Source organism: Adiantum capillus-veneris, chromosome 17 (genome assembly GCF_014529385.1).
Source record: "Adiantum capillus-veneris isolate H3 chromosome 17, ASM1452938v2, whole genome shotgun sequence".
Classification (NCBI taxonomy): domain Eukaryota; kingdom Viridiplantae; phylum Streptophyta; class Polypodiopsida; order Polypodiales; family Pteridaceae; genus Adiantum; species Adiantum capillus-veneris.
This window is the reverse complement of record NC_140947.1, coordinates 138,050,943-138,068,392: the sequence shown is the minus strand read 5'-3', so window position 1 is coordinate 138,068,392 and position 17,450 is coordinate 138,050,943.

The window sequence follows — 17,450 nt, the reverse complement described above, 5'->3', positions numbered from 1 at the left end:
ATCTTCCTCAGATTCTTCACCTTCTGAAGAAAGTGATGGTGCAACCTTTGAACCATCAAAAAGAAGAGGCCATAGGAAATCTTATGCCACGTGGAAGAAGTTTTCCAAGCTCAAGAAGTTCAAAGAGGGAGGGAAGAGCATCTCTTTCCTTACCTATGATGGCACTTTTGGTGCTACGGACAAAGTCTTGGATTTTATCCAACAGTTCGATGCGGCTTTTGGAGATGAGGGCTTCACGGAGGCCTCTAAGCTACGCCATATAGCTATGCACTTTCAAAAGTCCACCAGGCAATGGTGTTCTAGCCTACGGGCCAACGGTGAATCTCCACGAACATGGAAAGCTTTAAGATATTCCCTTGTGAAGCAATTTTTGGCCACCAGTGCCAAAGACAAACTACTCACCGAATGGCAAAGCTTGAAGCCCTCTCCCTATGAATCCATTCACAAATATGTAGACAAGTTTTGAGACTTACAACTCAAAGCCACTGTCTTCAAGAAGTTGGATTTTGGAGAGCAAAAGCAACAATTTTGTGCGGGCTTAACTGAAGAAATGGCGGAGTATGTCAACTCCCAAAGGCCACACACCATATTTACTGTTGTACACCATACTATGGTGGCTTCTCGAATCAATTTCCAAACGGGGGCTAAAAGAGATTCTAAGCCCACAAAAAACAATGGTTCCAATGATCCTAAGGGGAAGGAAAATCTCCAAAAGTCTCCTAAGGGAAAATCCAACAAAGCTAAGGAGATGGGAGTTTACAAAGGCAAAAACAAACTCTCTCCTGAAGAGCTTGAGAATTATCTCAAGGATAATTTTTGTTTCAAGTGCCGCAAGCAAGGGCATGCGTACCATGCTTATCCCCAAAAGAACACCTGCCATGAACCTCCTAGAGCTACATTGGTCAAAATCCAAGAGGAGGAAATTCACCACAAAGGATCTCCTCTATGCCATGCTTGGGGAAAGGTAAGAGAACATGATGCTTTTATTCTCTTTGACCCTGGTTGTACTCACAATTTTATATCCATAGAGTTGGCCACCAAGCTAGGCATACAAGCCTGCGAGATGGGAGATGTCCTACCCGCAGATGGTTCTTTCAAGGGGCAAAAAGATTTAGTCACTCCCTTAATTGGGAAATTGAGGCTCCATGTCCAAAGCTATGTGGACAAAGAGGAATTCTTTATCTCTCCTCTCAGGCATGAGGATGTAATCCTAGGGGCACCATGGTTTGATTGCATGGCTGCCAATGTTAAATTCCCTGAAAGGAGAATCTCCTTTAAGTTCCGAGAAAAAGATATGTACATAGATGCTAAGGAAATGGGTAACACCATACCCATTGTATATACACAAGAATTCAATAAGTCAATAAAGAGCTCTATTTTCGTGTACAGGATTTTTGTTAAAGACTCTGAAAATGAACCTAATGTTTTAGCAAAAGAAAATATAAACAATCAAAAGGAATTAGAGTTCGCCAATTTTCTCAAGGGGTTTCAAGATGTCTTTATTGACGACATCCCTTGTGAGCTACCTCCTAAACGAGGCAATGATGACCATGCAATTGAACTTCTTCCAAGAAGTTCACCGCATAACAAATCTCCTTATGGAGTTTCTCAAGCTGAACAAGATGAGATTATGCGGCAAGTGGATGAGTTAGTTGATAAGGGCATGGTTAGGCCTAACTCATTTCCATTTTGTTCTCGTGTGCTATTAGTACAAAAGAAAGACGGCACGTATCGTATGTGTGTCGACTATAGAGAACTAAATAGGATCACTATCAAGAATAGGTTTCCCGTTCCATGGGTAGAAGACCTATTTGATAAGCTACAAGGGTCCACCTACTTCAGTAGGATTGACCTAAAAAGTGGCTATCATCAAATAAGGATAGTTGATCAAGACATTGTAAAGACCTCATTTTGCACTACGTTTGGTCTTTACGAATACATTGTCATGCCTTTTGGGTTGACCAATGCACCAATCACATTCAACCGCTTGATGGAGAAGCTATTCAAGCCTCACCGAACCTTTATTAGAGTGTTCTTTGATGATATCATCATCTACTCTAAGTCATTAGATAAACACAAGCAACATCTCCTGGACCAGTTAATATTTCAAGTTCTAAGAGAGAATAAACTTTATGTTAACCAAAAGAAAGCTGAATTTTTCTTACAAGAGATTTAGTATTTAGGTCACATTATCTCTCAAGATGGCATCCAAATGGATCCATCAAAGTTAGAGGTAATAAAAGGATGGCCTAAACCAAGGAATCTTCATGAACTAAGAAGCTTTATAGGTATGTGTGCATACTATAGACGCTTCATAGAAAAGTTCTCACTAATAGCAGGACCATTACATGACCTAACAAAGAAAAATGTTAAGTATACATGGTCAGCCAAGGAGAACAATGATTTTGAAAAGCTTATCTCTCAACCCGTGCTTACACTATCGGATCTCTCAAAGCCATTTGAGGTCCAATGTGACGCTTGTGGTAATTGCCTTGGAGCTATTTTGCTTCAGGAAAGGCATGCCATAGGCTATGAAATTCAAAGGCTCGACCCTGTTGAGCAAGCTCTAAGCATATATGAAAAGGAACTCCTCGGAGTTCTACATGCCCTAGACTCATGGAAGAACTATTTATTAGGGACTCCTTTAATTCTGCGGAACGGATCACCAAAGTCTTAAGTACTTCATGATGTAGACCAAGCTCTGCGAAACGAGGTGGGCAAATTTCCATTTGCAACATTAGGAGAAATATGAACCTTGCATGGGCCTTGTAAGGAATCCTAATTTTTAGAAATTAAGGCTAATGTTGTGTGGGGTTTAGGGGGCAAGGGCATTGAAGAAGGTAGTTTTGAGTAGGCTTTTCTAGCCTTCTTTTTAGACAAATGTAGGATGTGGACCTAAAGGGTTACTTTCTCTCTCTAGCTTTTTTTAAAGTGAAGGAAGCATAGCGGTGTGTCCACATCAGCAGAAACGTGGGTCACAAAGAGACAAAATTTGACTTTTTAAAAAAAATTCATTTTTACTTGTTTTTTACTTAAAACTCCCTTCCAACATATATACATATCCAAAAATCATTTTTTGACCCATTTTTTAACCCACAAGCTTAGAAAGTCCATTTTTTCAAAACTCTTTTCCCCCAAAAAGTAATAAACATTTTGTTCTCTCCTCCTCCTCCCTCCTCCCTCCTCCCTCCTCTGTCTCTCTCCCTCTCCTCTCCCTCCTTGCCCTTAACTTCCTCCTCCTCCCCCTCCCTCCTTCTCTCCTCCCATCTTCCTCAACCTCTCTACCCTTCCCCCTCTATCTTTTCATCATTTGCTTCCTCACGCAACAGCTTCCATGGTGCTCACGGACATCACAAATGGTTTGCTTCCACCACCACGTACTCCGCACACCAAAAGCACACATATTTGCTTACTCACGGCATTTGCACCAAAGACCACTAGTGAAGGTGATCAAAGGTCATCATAGGAACGTCGCACCGCTTGTGAGACCAATGTTGACATTTGGGTGGATGGCCATTTGTACCCTTACGATCCTATGAGCCGCTTCCATCCACCGTTTAATAGCCTTTACACATTTCTTCAATTTCTTGGGAGGGAAGAAGCAGGTTTGTTAGGCTATTGCAAGCGGTTGTGTATGGGTGCAGATGCTTCTTTGCATATGTGGATGCACGAATGTCAAGCTCTTCACCTCAAGACGATGGGATTACAAGAGAGTGTTGCCTCTTCGGAGAGGGTAGTTAAAACTCTTGAACAACAAATGCAAGAAAAGGAGTCCCACATCCAGAAGCTTACCAACAACATCACATACTTGAAAGAAACACCCCTTGGTGCAAGGGAACGCAAACGCACATATTCATCCATTGAAACTCTTGCACATTCGGGAGGAGCACGCAAACAACGAGTTACAGCCACAAGGTGATTTGGTCTTTACTTGCATGATGCATTCTTACTTCACACTATTTTCTAACATTTATGTTTATTTGTTTGCTAGAAACTTCATCCAGGAGGCATGCGGTGGAACAAGCCAAGATGATCGAGTCAACCTTCTCACTAGTTGTCTCAATACCCAGAACGTGATTTCTATCTTACAATCACCTAGAGGTAAGCACATTAAGGATGCAGTCACCAAGGACCTTATGCGTAAATTAAGAAATGTGGTTAGTGATGATGACGTTCAACAAGCTTGTGATGAGGTTGGAATCAGCACCAAAGCCTATCAGGCTATTTTCCAACTCCTAAAGGATGCCCTCAAAGAACATGGCATTGTGGAAAACCTATTTCTCGTTCCTCACAAGTCAAGCTCGCAAAGAAGGCCACAAACGAAGATGTGTTCTCCCGCATTGGGACATACCTACACATTGAGGACACAATGCCAACTTCCCTTTATGCTTCGTGCGCAACAAAGACAAGGGGAAAAGGTAAGAAACTATCCATAAGACCTTCGGAGAAGGGCTTTCCTTACACAATGTGGAACAATATTTTCGTGGATCTTAGAAGGCTTCAAGAAGCCATGCCTAGATTTTACGAGTTACCTGAAGAAGGTGACACACTTTACTTTTTTCTTTGGTATTATTCTTATCATAGACTCTGAAGTTTAAGGTCTTAGCACTATTTATTTTGTAGTTCTTGGCACAAAAGTCACTTTTGTGCTGAAACTCGATGAGTGTCAAATAGTGAAAGGCCGAAGGTTAGAGAGGCTAAGTGTCACTCTAATGAACAAGTCCCTTCTACAAACCAAGCGAAGGAATTCAGTCGAGCCATCTCCCACCCCATCTTTTAGCGTGCAATCAGAGAAATACATTTGGTGGTTGGGTGCTATTGAGGTGCCCAAAGATACCAATGGAGTACGTACTTTCATGGATTTTTGAGAGAACTCCATGGATCACAGAAGTAATACACTCCCAAATTGCAGGTCAGAAGTTGGAGATTGAGGGTTTTGGTAGTTATGATATGGAGTGGCACTTAGGTGGGGATTTGAAGACCATAAAGTGTTTGCTTGGCTGCAAACAAGGGGCTTCTTATCTCATGCCTTGTGCATTTTGCACTCGAGGGTACAAACCTAATGGAAAAAAATCACATAAGAGCACTGCAAAGGCCAGTTCCATGCTTCCATGGCAAGGGCATGGAGAACAAGGGTTAGATTGTCGTGATGTCGGAGATGAAGTTAGAGAATGGGAAGCGTCTATTCTGAGATGTCCCATGCTCAATGTCCCAGACCGTGATCAAAAGGACCACGCTTGGAATCCAATCTTTTGATTTCCTCTATCGAATGTACATTTTTGTACATTACACGCATTCATGCGCATTTTTGATAGGCTATTGAAGCTCCACATTGACTATGCTTTCACAATGAAACCGTTGGAAAAGTACCAAGAAGCAATCAAAAGAGTGGAGGTACTCTTGAATTCCATTGGCTGTCACGGTGAAAATGTGTCTATCGTTGCTGCAAAGAACACAGGGGAGGCCCATGAAATTGCTCAACAAGTCTCAATGAGTGGACAAAAAGCTAGACACTTTTTGAAGAAAGTTTCCCAAGGAAAGCCAAGTCGATATGATGCTCAAAACAGCTCCAACCAGCAGGCAGGTAACCTTTGGGAGCTTTGGAAGGAGTTATGCAAAGCTACTACCGACAATGATTCAAATAGCGAGCTTGCAAACAAGCGCAAGCAAGTTTGGGCACATTTTGATAAAATGGTCAAGCTTATGGGCCTTAACAGCATAACAGAAGAACAACGCCAATCATTTCAAGAAGCCTTGGCGGATTTTACCAAGGTCTTCACCCTTTCTTGGGGTGAAAATAACATCACACATTACATGGTAAGTCATTTTACTTGGTGTATTCATTACAAGGGATTTCTTTTATTTAATAATGTGGATCGTTGACTCATGTGAACAACATATCTTGTTTGCGCATGCTGCATTTTTTATGCACAAGTATGGATCGCTTGAAATTTTTAGCACTCAAGGCATGGAGAAGTCCCATTATCGAGCAAGGGGAGTGTACTTCAAAAATACTCGAGATGGTGGTGGAATGGTGCAATCCAATTATTTGGAAAAGATGTTCAATTGGTTTTTTCGCACAACATTTGCTCGTAAGCTCACAATGGAGCGTGCGCGACAATCCAAGATTGCTATTGAAGTGCGGAAATGGAGTCGTCAAGAGCATAGCAACAAGTGGCAAATGTCGCAAGGTCCCACCAAGCATGCTGCATGGCGGCGATGCAGAGTGCGACAAGGATCAAAGTGGATACTGCGTGAGTCACTAAACGTGAACGCAGGGTCCAACTCTTAGCGACATGTTTATTTAAAAAATAATACTTTTTAAAAAAAATTAGTGTGAACAGGGCCCTTTTTAAATGGGCCCTTATAAATATTGCATGCTCTCATAAACCACTCATTTCTTAAGAACAGGTGAGCTCTTACCAACGAAATGGCGCGCACCAAACAAACCACGAAAGAGCATTTGCCTGCCAACAAAAACACCCTCCAAGGATGTGAGAATCCGTCATGTCTTAAAGGCACAAGAAAACGGCCACGAACGCCTGGCCGTTCCAGGAACTCATCTGGTAGTGGGCATGGTGGTAGGGCACGAGAGTCATCGAGGACTGTTGAATCTCCACCTCCTCAAGATATAACACCTAGAAGGAGAATGAAGCAACGTGCCCAACGCTGGAGAGAAGAAGAGGGCCAGCAAACAACAAAGTTCGATAGGGAGCATCCGTCGTGCCACCAATCACAAGCAGGACCATCCAGGACTCGGGTGGTCCATACAGACACTGAATCAGAGAGTGAGCCACCATGGCTGCGAGAAAAAATACCGCACACACACCGGGTGGCCGTTGGGGGGAAGAAATTGCCTGGAGGCCAGGGAGCCCTCCACACACGACAAGATCGGCAGCCAAGGGAAGAGGAAGAATCAGAAGAGGCTGCAGAACCAGCCCCTAAGCATGTAAACATGCGCAAGTCTAAGTTTTTCAAGAAGCCTAAACGCCGCCTGCCAGCAAATGTGCAAGTGCCCCCAAGACAACCACAGCGGCGCCGGAAAATAGCAAGGGCATTTGCATAAATCCGCCACTACCAGAAGACGACGGAGCTTTTGATTCGACGCGCCCCCTTTGCTCGCACTGTGAAGGAGGTGCTTCAAAGCTATGGAAATCAGTAAAGAATGCAAGCAATAGCACTAGAGGCTATTCAAGAAGCTGCAGAGGCCCACATCATTTCGGTGTTGGAAGATACCAACCTATGCGCCATACATGCAAAGCGAGTGACAATACAACCAAAAGATATGCAGCTTGCACGTCGATTGCGACGAGACTTCTAGCATTAGCCGAAGTTACCCCTCTTTTTGTATTGCACACCCTTATCTTTGTAATGATTTGACTTTCCAATGACAATATGCTCAACAGTTGTGTCTACTGTGTCTATTATCTTTGTAATGAAATGACTTTGTAATTTCAAGTTCTGTATGTGATTTTAGTCAATTTCAGTAAATTTGTGCTTTTTAAGTACCCTTGGGGGTAGATAATTAAGCCTATAAGGGGCAAAAAAAAGCCTGGCCACAAGGGCGCGCAAATGGCCTATCCATTAGTTTTGGATGGGCCATTTGCGCGCCCTTGTGGCCAGGCTTTTTTTTGCCCCTTGTAGGCTTATCTACCTCCAAGGGTACTTAAAAAGCACAAATTTACTAAAACCTATTGGTTTTGCAACATTATTTTACATGGATCCTTGTGGACACCCTTTTTTGGCCATTTCAAGCTTTGAATTCCCTATAGGATTTTTTTTAAAAAAAACATATTGTGAAACCAAGTGTCTATGCAACATTAATTTGGAGATTTCAAATGTCCAATGTAATTGGACTTTTTGGTGCAGGGGTGTACTAGGTAGAGCTAAAGCAAGTGATAGTGTGCTGGAAACTTCATTTCATAATTGATTTCACCTTTTCTAGTGTCCTTGAGTGTGAACATATGCTAGAATTGCCATAGAAAGGGTGCATCTAAATTAATGGTGCAAAACCAATTCATTTCAATAAATTTGTGCTTTGTAAGTATCCTAGGGGGTAGATAAGCCTACCAGGGGCAAAATAAAGCTTGGTCACAAGGGCGCACAAATGGCCCATCCAAAACTGATGGATGGGCCATTTGCACGCCCTTGTGGCCAGGCTTTTTTTGGCCCTTGGTAGGCTTATCTACCCCCTAGGGAACATAAAATACCTAAATTTACTGAAATTGACTGAAATTACATTAGGAACTTGAAATTACAAAGTCACTAATCAAAACAATTTTCATATCACCAATTGAAACAATTTTCAAGATTGACAAATCACATTCAAAAGAATTTTCAAGATAGAGAGACAATTTCAAATATTTTTTATTACTTCCAAAACGGTGATTTTACATCATGTATCTGAGGAGTTCATAATTTTTTTGACCATTTCCTGGCGCCTATTTTGCACGTAAGGCAACTCCCCACTCAAGAGGGACTGCTCTATGGCCTTTGGGTCAGTTGATCCAATGGAACCATGTATCCCTATCTGGGCAATCACTTTACCACGAAAGCCAGTACCAAACGTTGTGCATACAAGGGATCTACGCACTAGGAACACTTGAGGCGCAGTTTGAGCAATGGTGCTCAAACACAAAAACTTGCTCAAAGCTTTTAACGACCAAGTCATAAAATGGGATTGGGAAGTAAATTCATTATGGATAATGGCCACATCGCCAGGGGGGAGTTGTCCTAGGTAATGCGCAAGTGAAGCTTGAGGTCCAAAGCCCGTCCGCTTGCCACCCATCCTTGCAGCAAAATCATCAACCTCCATGACATCTTGTCATAAACCGATGAAGGTTGAGAAAAAAGACAATGAAGGATAAAATAGTAACATGAAATTTAGGATACAGCTTACCTCCTGCTCCTTGTCGTCTTCCTCCCTGTTGCCCTTTGCATCCAAGTCAATGCTCCCATGCACCACAGATACGACCTTTGGATCATCAGATGGGAGGTTGCAGAATGCCATAGGCATCCTAGTAGCCTCAACCTTGGCTTGCGTGGCTTGGAATTCTTCATCAGCCACGTGCAACTGCTCTGCTTCCAGGACCTCCGCACATACAACTGCAATAGTGTCAGCAACAAAGTCCCCATCTGGCAAGAGCTTGCTTTCTAGGGAATCTGGCGTATTGTCTAAGGGACATTTGGTGCTGTTACATAGCACGCTCAAGCATTCATCCATGCGCAGGCCAAATGCTTTCTCCAAATCATGTAGGAACACATACTCCTCCCCATCCACTAACACTGAGGAGAAGCGATTGATTTCTACTTCTGGGATGTGGCACTGGAGTGTCACTAGGGCCAGCTCCAACTATGGATTTCTCAACCACTTCCTCAAGACCCCTAGGGTACTCGAGCCGGTATGCTTTTCCTTCCGCTGCAGGGTTCATGGGGATAACCTGCTGCTCCTTGGTGTCCTTGATAAAGGACCCAACCTGAAGTTGTGGTAAGCAAAGCTCCTCCAAATCAGGTTCCTTGCTCACCAAGAAGATAAATGTTGCGATCCGAGAAAGGTACTCCACCCCCAACTTGCGCTCGTCCAAGTAAAGGCCTGCATCGGTTGCAATTTCTTGGAATCGTTGAAACCGCTTGGAGAATGGGCGATCACCTTTGTGTATATAGCACAAAAGATCGCAAGGCACCTAGATCCCTACATGTGGGGGGATAGATACAGAATATTTTATGATGTGCTCCTCCATGAACGCAAAAATCTCGGCAAATGCATCCATGTGAAGGGCAACTGTGGCATCAAGGTCAGGGAGACGAGTAAAAAAGGTGTGGAGGTCCAACTTCCCTTTGTATTTGGTGTCCTCGAGGAAGAGGATGAAGCGTGACAAAGGGGTGGATGTGGCTGTAGATGCAGAGGCTGTGGAAGCATCCATGTCTAGCCTGGGGTGTAGATAGAGAGTGGAGGAGCTCAAGAGTTGCAAAAGTGAAAATAGTGAATGAGTTAGGTGGCCCCCCTTTTATAATGGACCCTTTTTTCAAGACATTAAAAAAAAAGGCACTTTCACCAAAAAATGATTTCTCATCCCAATGCAAAAAATTATATTCAAAAGCATAATTTTCCGAAGCAAATCATGTTGATTACAGCGGGGATCAGTTTGAAAATTACAAGAGTTACAAAGTTATAAGATCGATAGCATAGTTCCATCCATCCCCCAGTCCTCCTCGACCTTCAATTTGTCTTCCATTCTCTTTCCAATCTGCGGACATTCATTACAATAAGCATCCAATGATCGACAAACCATGATGAAAATGTGGTGGAAGGATTCTCACCTTGTGACCTTGTAAACAAAATTGTGCTTGTTGAAGGGCCTCAAAAACCATAATAACCAAATGTTCTCAAACATTACTGAGAGTCCAATGCTTGTTCACTTGGACTGCCTCCAAAGCATCGTTGGGCATCTTCACTGCAATGTCAAAGCTTGCAATAGTGCAGTCTACACTCTGTAAGGGAGTCCACACTCCAAGCTTGCACATCCAACGATCATAGTGAAATCGTATGTACAAGGAGGTGCGAGATTTCAAATAGAGCATTCCAATACCTGAAGCTCCAACCTTACAACGGTACTGGTCCCCATTGTGCATGCCCTCCACAAAACCCCAGTCCTCTTCTAAAAGCCTTCCTAATTCCTCGTAATGCGCATCTTTACATACAAGCATTGTGGTAGTCTCCACAAATCCAAACTCTTTAAAAATGTGCACAAAACAATGAATAGGCAAACACCAACTCAAGCCCACAGACCTAGAAGCTTTAGAGTATTTCAAAGAGTTTTGGACATCCATTATCATCTTTTACTTGAAAGATGCTACCGACCACAAATCTAACACTGGCCACTCCATAATTAATAAGGAAGTTACTTTGATGGGTTCAAGCGTTCCAAACGCTTGTGTAGAAGTAGGGACAATATAGGAGTGAGAATAGAAGAAACTCCTTCTTTGAACCAGTTTGGTTGGGCAAAGATGTGGGAACATTATTACTCCAATATCTGCATGTATAGCATTGAATGTGGCGGAGAGACTATGTAGTAGCTGCTCCTCCACCAACGTGGATGGAAATATGACTATAAATGCATGACAAATCTTAAGTATGAATCCATAATAACATTACACTGTGATTTCACACCTAGCTTTGTATTCTCAAAACATGTACTTACAATGTGTTGGAAATTGAGGTGGTTGTTGCAAATGCATGGTTGACATTGAGAAAACATGTTGCACAATGGCTACGGTCCCCTTGTCTTTGCGGTTCTTGAAGCCAAGGATCTTTCCTTTCCAATGAAGATCCAAGTTTGCACGATTCCGCACACGATGAGGGCCAATAGCAGATGGTTGCATGTATACCCAAGCACCTTTGGTGAACTCTTGTGGCTCCCACTCATCATCTACACCTCTAGTGTTGTGGCATGCAAGTGCTGTGACCTCATCCTTTGGCCACCTTTGCGAAGTAGAGTTGGCCATGGTTGAGCAAAGAAAACTAGGAGGAAGAGAAGGACCTTGCTTGTTCCTACAATGTACAGAGGATAAAGTGATATGAGAAGATGGATAACCCTTGTGGCAATGGGAGGAGAAGGTGGATAACCCTTGCTTGGTGTGGCAATGGGAGGAGAAGGTGGATAACCCTTGCTTGGTGTGGCAATGGGAGGAGAAGGTGGATATCCTTTGCTTGGTGTGGCAATGGAAGGTGGTAGGGGAGGAGAGAGGAGCTTCCTTGCTGTAGCAATGGAGATGGTGTAGAGAGAGAGTGTGTTGGAGTAGAGGATGAGTGTGATGGTTGCAACCAAGGAGGGGTTGGAAAAGGGGTTCTAGAGAGAGAAAATCACTTTTTTCCTAAGAACTACTTTTGGGGGAGCTCTGGATAGCGAAAATTTTTTTAAAAAAATTTTGAATTTTAGGGTTTTTGGGTGCACGTTTTGACTTTTTGAGGTCAAAAAATGCTTTTTTGACCATAAAATAGTTTTAGGGGGGGTTTAAGAAGATGAAATTTGAGGTTTGAAAATTTTGAAAAATTTCAAATTTTTGGGATTTTTTCAAAACCAGATCAAAAAGGAGAAAAGTTGGAGGTTCCATATGGCCCACCCCCCGCACCCCACCTTCTCACTAGGTAAGAGCCCATTTAAGAAGTGTAAGACTACTTTGTCCCCCTACATTTTTGAGGGCATAGAGTGTGTCCACCACCCTCTTCTCATTAAATGGCCTCTAATTAACCTTAATCCCAAAGGGCCCCTAGAGGGTTCATATTTTTCCTAATGATTTCATTTTCATATTGCTCACATTGCTGGCAAGCATAATCCAGTAGCCGATGTACTCTCAAGATAGCCGAGAATGAATGCGGTTTCCATAGCAACTTACAATGATCTATCTTCTATGATAGATGAGTATGCTATTGATCCAGATTTTAGAGATGTGATTTCAGCCCTTGCATTAGGGAAGAAAGAGGAACCATTTACCTTACAAGATGGTTATCTTCTCTATGACAATAGACTATGTGTTACTAGCTCACTACGTGAGAAAGTAATGTATGAATCTCATGATCCTAATTATGCAGGGCATAGAGGGATTCAGTCTACCTTAAAGGGGATTGAAACATATTTCTATTGGCCTACCATGAAAGCAAACATACAAGAGTATTTTCTAAATGTGTGGTATGCCAAAAGACGAAGTTTGATAGAGGGAAGCAACCAGGATTGCTTCAAACTTTGCCAATCCCTAATTCACCATGGGAGAGCATATCCATGGATTTTTTGCCTAAGTCTATCCATGGGAATATAGGAATATGGATGATACTGGACAGGTTTAGTCAACTAGCTCATTTTATACCTTTGAAAAATAATATCAAAGCCCATCAAATGGCAACCCTCTTCATTTCACAAATCTTCAAGTACCATGGCTTGCCAATGTCCATAGTGTCGGATAGAGATCCTTGAATGACCAGTAATTTTTGGAAGGGTCTCTTTGAGAATTTAGGGATAAGGCTAAATTTCTCTTCAGCCTATCACCCGCGAAATGGATGGCCAAAGTGAAATAGCTAACCTAAAAATTCTCCATCTACTAAAAGCCTATGTAACGGAAGTAGATCAAAGATCCCAATGGGAGAAGTACTTACCCTTAGTTGAGTATGTCTACAATAATACTATACATACTTCCACGGAAAAAGCACCTTTTGAGATAATTGAGAGAAGATCAAAAAGTCCCCTGCTACTTAAGGTACATGGGAAGATCTTCGCTGCAAATGAGTATAGCCAAGACCTATAAGAATCTTTCCAAAAGATTAAGGATGCTATCTCTATCTCACAACAAAGGAAAAAGGCTGCTATTGACAAGCACAGAAGAGCCCAATCCTTTAAAGAAAATGATTGGGTCTTTTTAAAATCTCCCAAGGCTCGACTAAGGCACATGACGGGCAAGAATCCTACGGGACACCAAAAGTACTATGCTAAGTTAGCAAAAATGTACTATGGTCCCTTCCATATTCTTAGGCCAATCCATGGGATGGCCTATCAACTCAAGTTTCTCAACCATTGGCTCATACACAATGCTTTCCATGTGAGCCTACTAAACCCTTACAAAGGAGAGACACCTCAAAAACCTACTATTGAAGAGCCACCAAAGATCGACAACCAAGAAGAGGTGCTGTAGACCGAGTCCATTCTCCGACATGAAGACAAGGTACTAAGAGGTGGTAAGACTATCCAATGATATTAAGTTTAAGAATTATCATTTTGAATATGCTAGATGAATGAAAGGCATACAATTAAAGGATAACCTAAACCTCGTCAATGCTTACAATGCTTCCCTAGAGTAAGCAAATGTACAAATGTTAAATATGAACAAAGTTTTTGTCCTATAAGAATCTCTTTTTCTTTATTGTGCACAAAAATTAAGTTGTATGCATGCTTAGATCAATTTTGCGAAGAAGACGTCTCCCAAACACCAAGTAGAGCTTGTCACTCTACTATGGCAGATTGATAGGACTAATGTGCAGACATGCTTGCGGCAGCTTAGGCTCTCAAGGGCCAAATGGACTAGTCATCCCATTCTGGAACGATGTCGTAGGGTAACATAGGGATCCTCTACCCGGTAGAAAAAGGACTAATGAATATGCTTTATCTTCTCTACCCCATAGTCGAGGATGACTATGATTTCAAGAGAGAGGTAATGTCATAAAAACTAAAACTAATATCTAATTCTCCTGAATGATTTTCTCATGTTTACCTGATCATTTAATATAGGGAACTACCAAGGGAGAAAAAGTTAGAATATTGCTTAAGCTAGCAGACCACTGGCCATAGTAGGGATCCAAAGGAGGGAAAATAGGGATCCAAAGGGGGGCCATCTGAAAAAGAGCTATGTCCAACAATGGGCTCCAAAGACCTTAGGGTTCAGCCCATTAAGACTTCCAAAATGCTAAGGTTCCAAAATTCAAAGGTTATGTCCAAAGGTCAAACATTAGGGAAATTGGATGCTTTGTGTGTGTCCCAAAGTCTTCATGAATCCCTACATAGGAGGGGGCGAGCCCTAGTTGTAGGAGATGAGAAAGAAACTCACACACATACACACAAGCTCCCTTTACACAAAGGGAATGAGGGACACATGTCAGCTCCCTAGCCCAAATGCCCACAAGGTGTACTCAAATCCTATTGGATGACCTTGGAGGTGGAGCAATGAGAATTATGCTAGAGTAAATCTAGTTTAATCAGTTTAAAAACACTTAATAAAAGAACCAATAAGAATTAAGCTCTCTAGAAGACTATTGGACAGTCTCCCAAGGGGTCCAATGAGCATTCAGCAGCCTAATGGCTTGCCTGATTCCTATTGGCCAAGAGGCAAAGGGGTCCAATGAGAGTTTAGTTGCATTTATTAATTACCTACAGCTCTCACAAAAGGGGAAAGGGGTACACATGTCAAAAGGCTATCACTTATGCTGCTTAATTTCCATTAGCTGAGGCTGGGGAGGTCCAATAGGATGTGAGCATGAGGAAATAGCAAGGGGGGTCGACCAAGAGAGAGAGGGGGCTGATTTTTCAAAGGAATTATTCACTTACACACTCACACCATCAATGTGTGAAGCAAGAAGACTCTCTCTCTCTCCTTCTCAAGCTTTAATGGAAAGCTTACCACCTACTCCAAGCTTGTGAGAAGGGAGGCCTACACCAACAACTCTTGGCGTCGTGATGCAAATCCAACCAAGAGCCAAGCTTCAATGCATGCTCACTTCCTCTACCATGATGATTACTAAGATAATGCTAATATGATTGATTATGTGAGGAGATGCACATCTTTCTCAGAAGAATACTCCTTCTTCCTCTCAATCTACTCTCATACCCCGCTAGCTCTCACCATCTTTGAAGGTGTGTGAGGTCTTGGGTTTGAGACTGCGAGGGAATTGATGTTGTGTTTGATAAGTGTTTTGCTTAGTGCTTGAATTGCCCATGTTCATTGCTTTAGCTAGTATTGAAGGAACACAAAGTATTGTATTGTAAAATGTCTCTCTTGATGGGAGAAACCATAATACAAAGCCTTTTGGAGGGGGACCGGCTCCATGCAAATCCAGTCCTCAATTGTTGTCAATTGCTTAATTTCTCTCTCTTTTGAAGTATTGTTCATGCTATCTAACTAGGTGTTATACTTTTTGTTGCTCTCTCCACCCAAGCACTCTTGTCATTCTCTTTAGGAATCTATTTTAATGAAATTCTCACTATGTTCATGCTATTTTCCACTACACACAAGTTACTAGACCATTAAATGTAACATTTTTAGCAGGATTGGAGTACAGTGGCATCATATTGCTTCAATATATTGGTTTACAGGTGTGGTTCTTGTACAATAGAAGAATTGTACACCCAAGTAAGCACATTTTTTGGTCAAAAAACTAAGCATATCTTCTAGACCCCCTATACAAACTGGCTCCAAAATTACCCAGTAGGTCTTGATTTTTATGAAGATCCCATAACTTAGACTATATGTTTAAAGTTCACTGAAGGTTTTCTTTGACCTTACCAAAAACTAATATGGGTTAGATTAATATTTCATCATATTATCATCCAATGTTTAATAACACTAGACATTGTCCTACCCATAAGTTCAAATAAGCCTTTTCTTATGAATATTATTGGCAAGATTTTACTAACTTTTTGTGTTTGATTGTTCCATGCATGCATTTGATGAGAGTCCATGTTGATGGATTTTTTGTTAATCATCTTTCATTTCTATTTGCTTATCAAGATTATTGGCAAGATTTTACTTAACTTCTTGTGTTTAGCAAATAGATCCTAGAGATGATTCTACAAAATTTATCAAAATGGAGTCTCATCAAATGCAAGCATGAGGTTTAAATGGTTTAATCCTTAATTTGTGGGTAATCACTTTATTAGGCAACATGGGTGGCATTTTATTTTTGGTTTTCAATGCTTGCATGTACCCACATGCTTGCATGTACCCATATGCAGGTATGAACTTATCAAGATTATTTTTGCAAGATTTTACTTAACTTATTATCTTTGCTTGTTCCATGCATGCGTTTGATGAGAGTCAATTTTGATGTACTTTTTGTTATACATCTTTTGGGTCTATTTGTTATGTTTAATTGGTTCTACCTTCAATTTTTGGGCAATCACTTTATTAGGCAACATGGTGATGTTTTATTTATGGCTTACAATGCTTGCACATGCAGTTATGAATAACTAAGCATGAAACCTACGGAGCTCATGGTGATGTTTTATTTATGGCTTACAATGCCTGCCTGCATGTACCACATGCATCTATGAATATCTAAGCACGAAACCTATGGAGCTCACATTTTGGAGTGGAAGAAACTAGATTGAAAATGTGATGTTTTTGAAATTACAGGCAAATATAGCCTTATGCAAGCCAAGTATTGAGACAACACAAAAAAATCAAAGGGTACAATCTTAAAGCTTGTAAACAAGCTAGGAACAGCTTTTATACATCAAAAATATTTGATATAAGATTTTTGACATGGGTAAATGAAGGGCCAAATATTACCAAAGTTGTCCTCTCATTGTGTAGAATGAATTAGCCAGTCTACATTAACATCAAATGCTTGATGAGAAGTTCCCACAAGATTTGAGCTTCTAGGTACTGAAAAAATAATTTTGAGGTATTTGGGACGAACATTAGGCAAAAGATCATATAGCTTGAGCTAATTGATACTCTCCAAAATCTATACAACTATACATAGAGACTTGGAAGTTTGAGGATTTGACAATTGTGAAATATAGATATTTGAAGGGGGCCTATGATCTCTCTCTCTCTCTCTCTCTCTCTCTCTCTCTCTCTCTCTCTCTCTCTCTCTATATATATATATATATATATATATATATATATATATATATATATATGTCACCAAAAAAACCTATTTTGTTTGTACTTCTTTGACAAATACA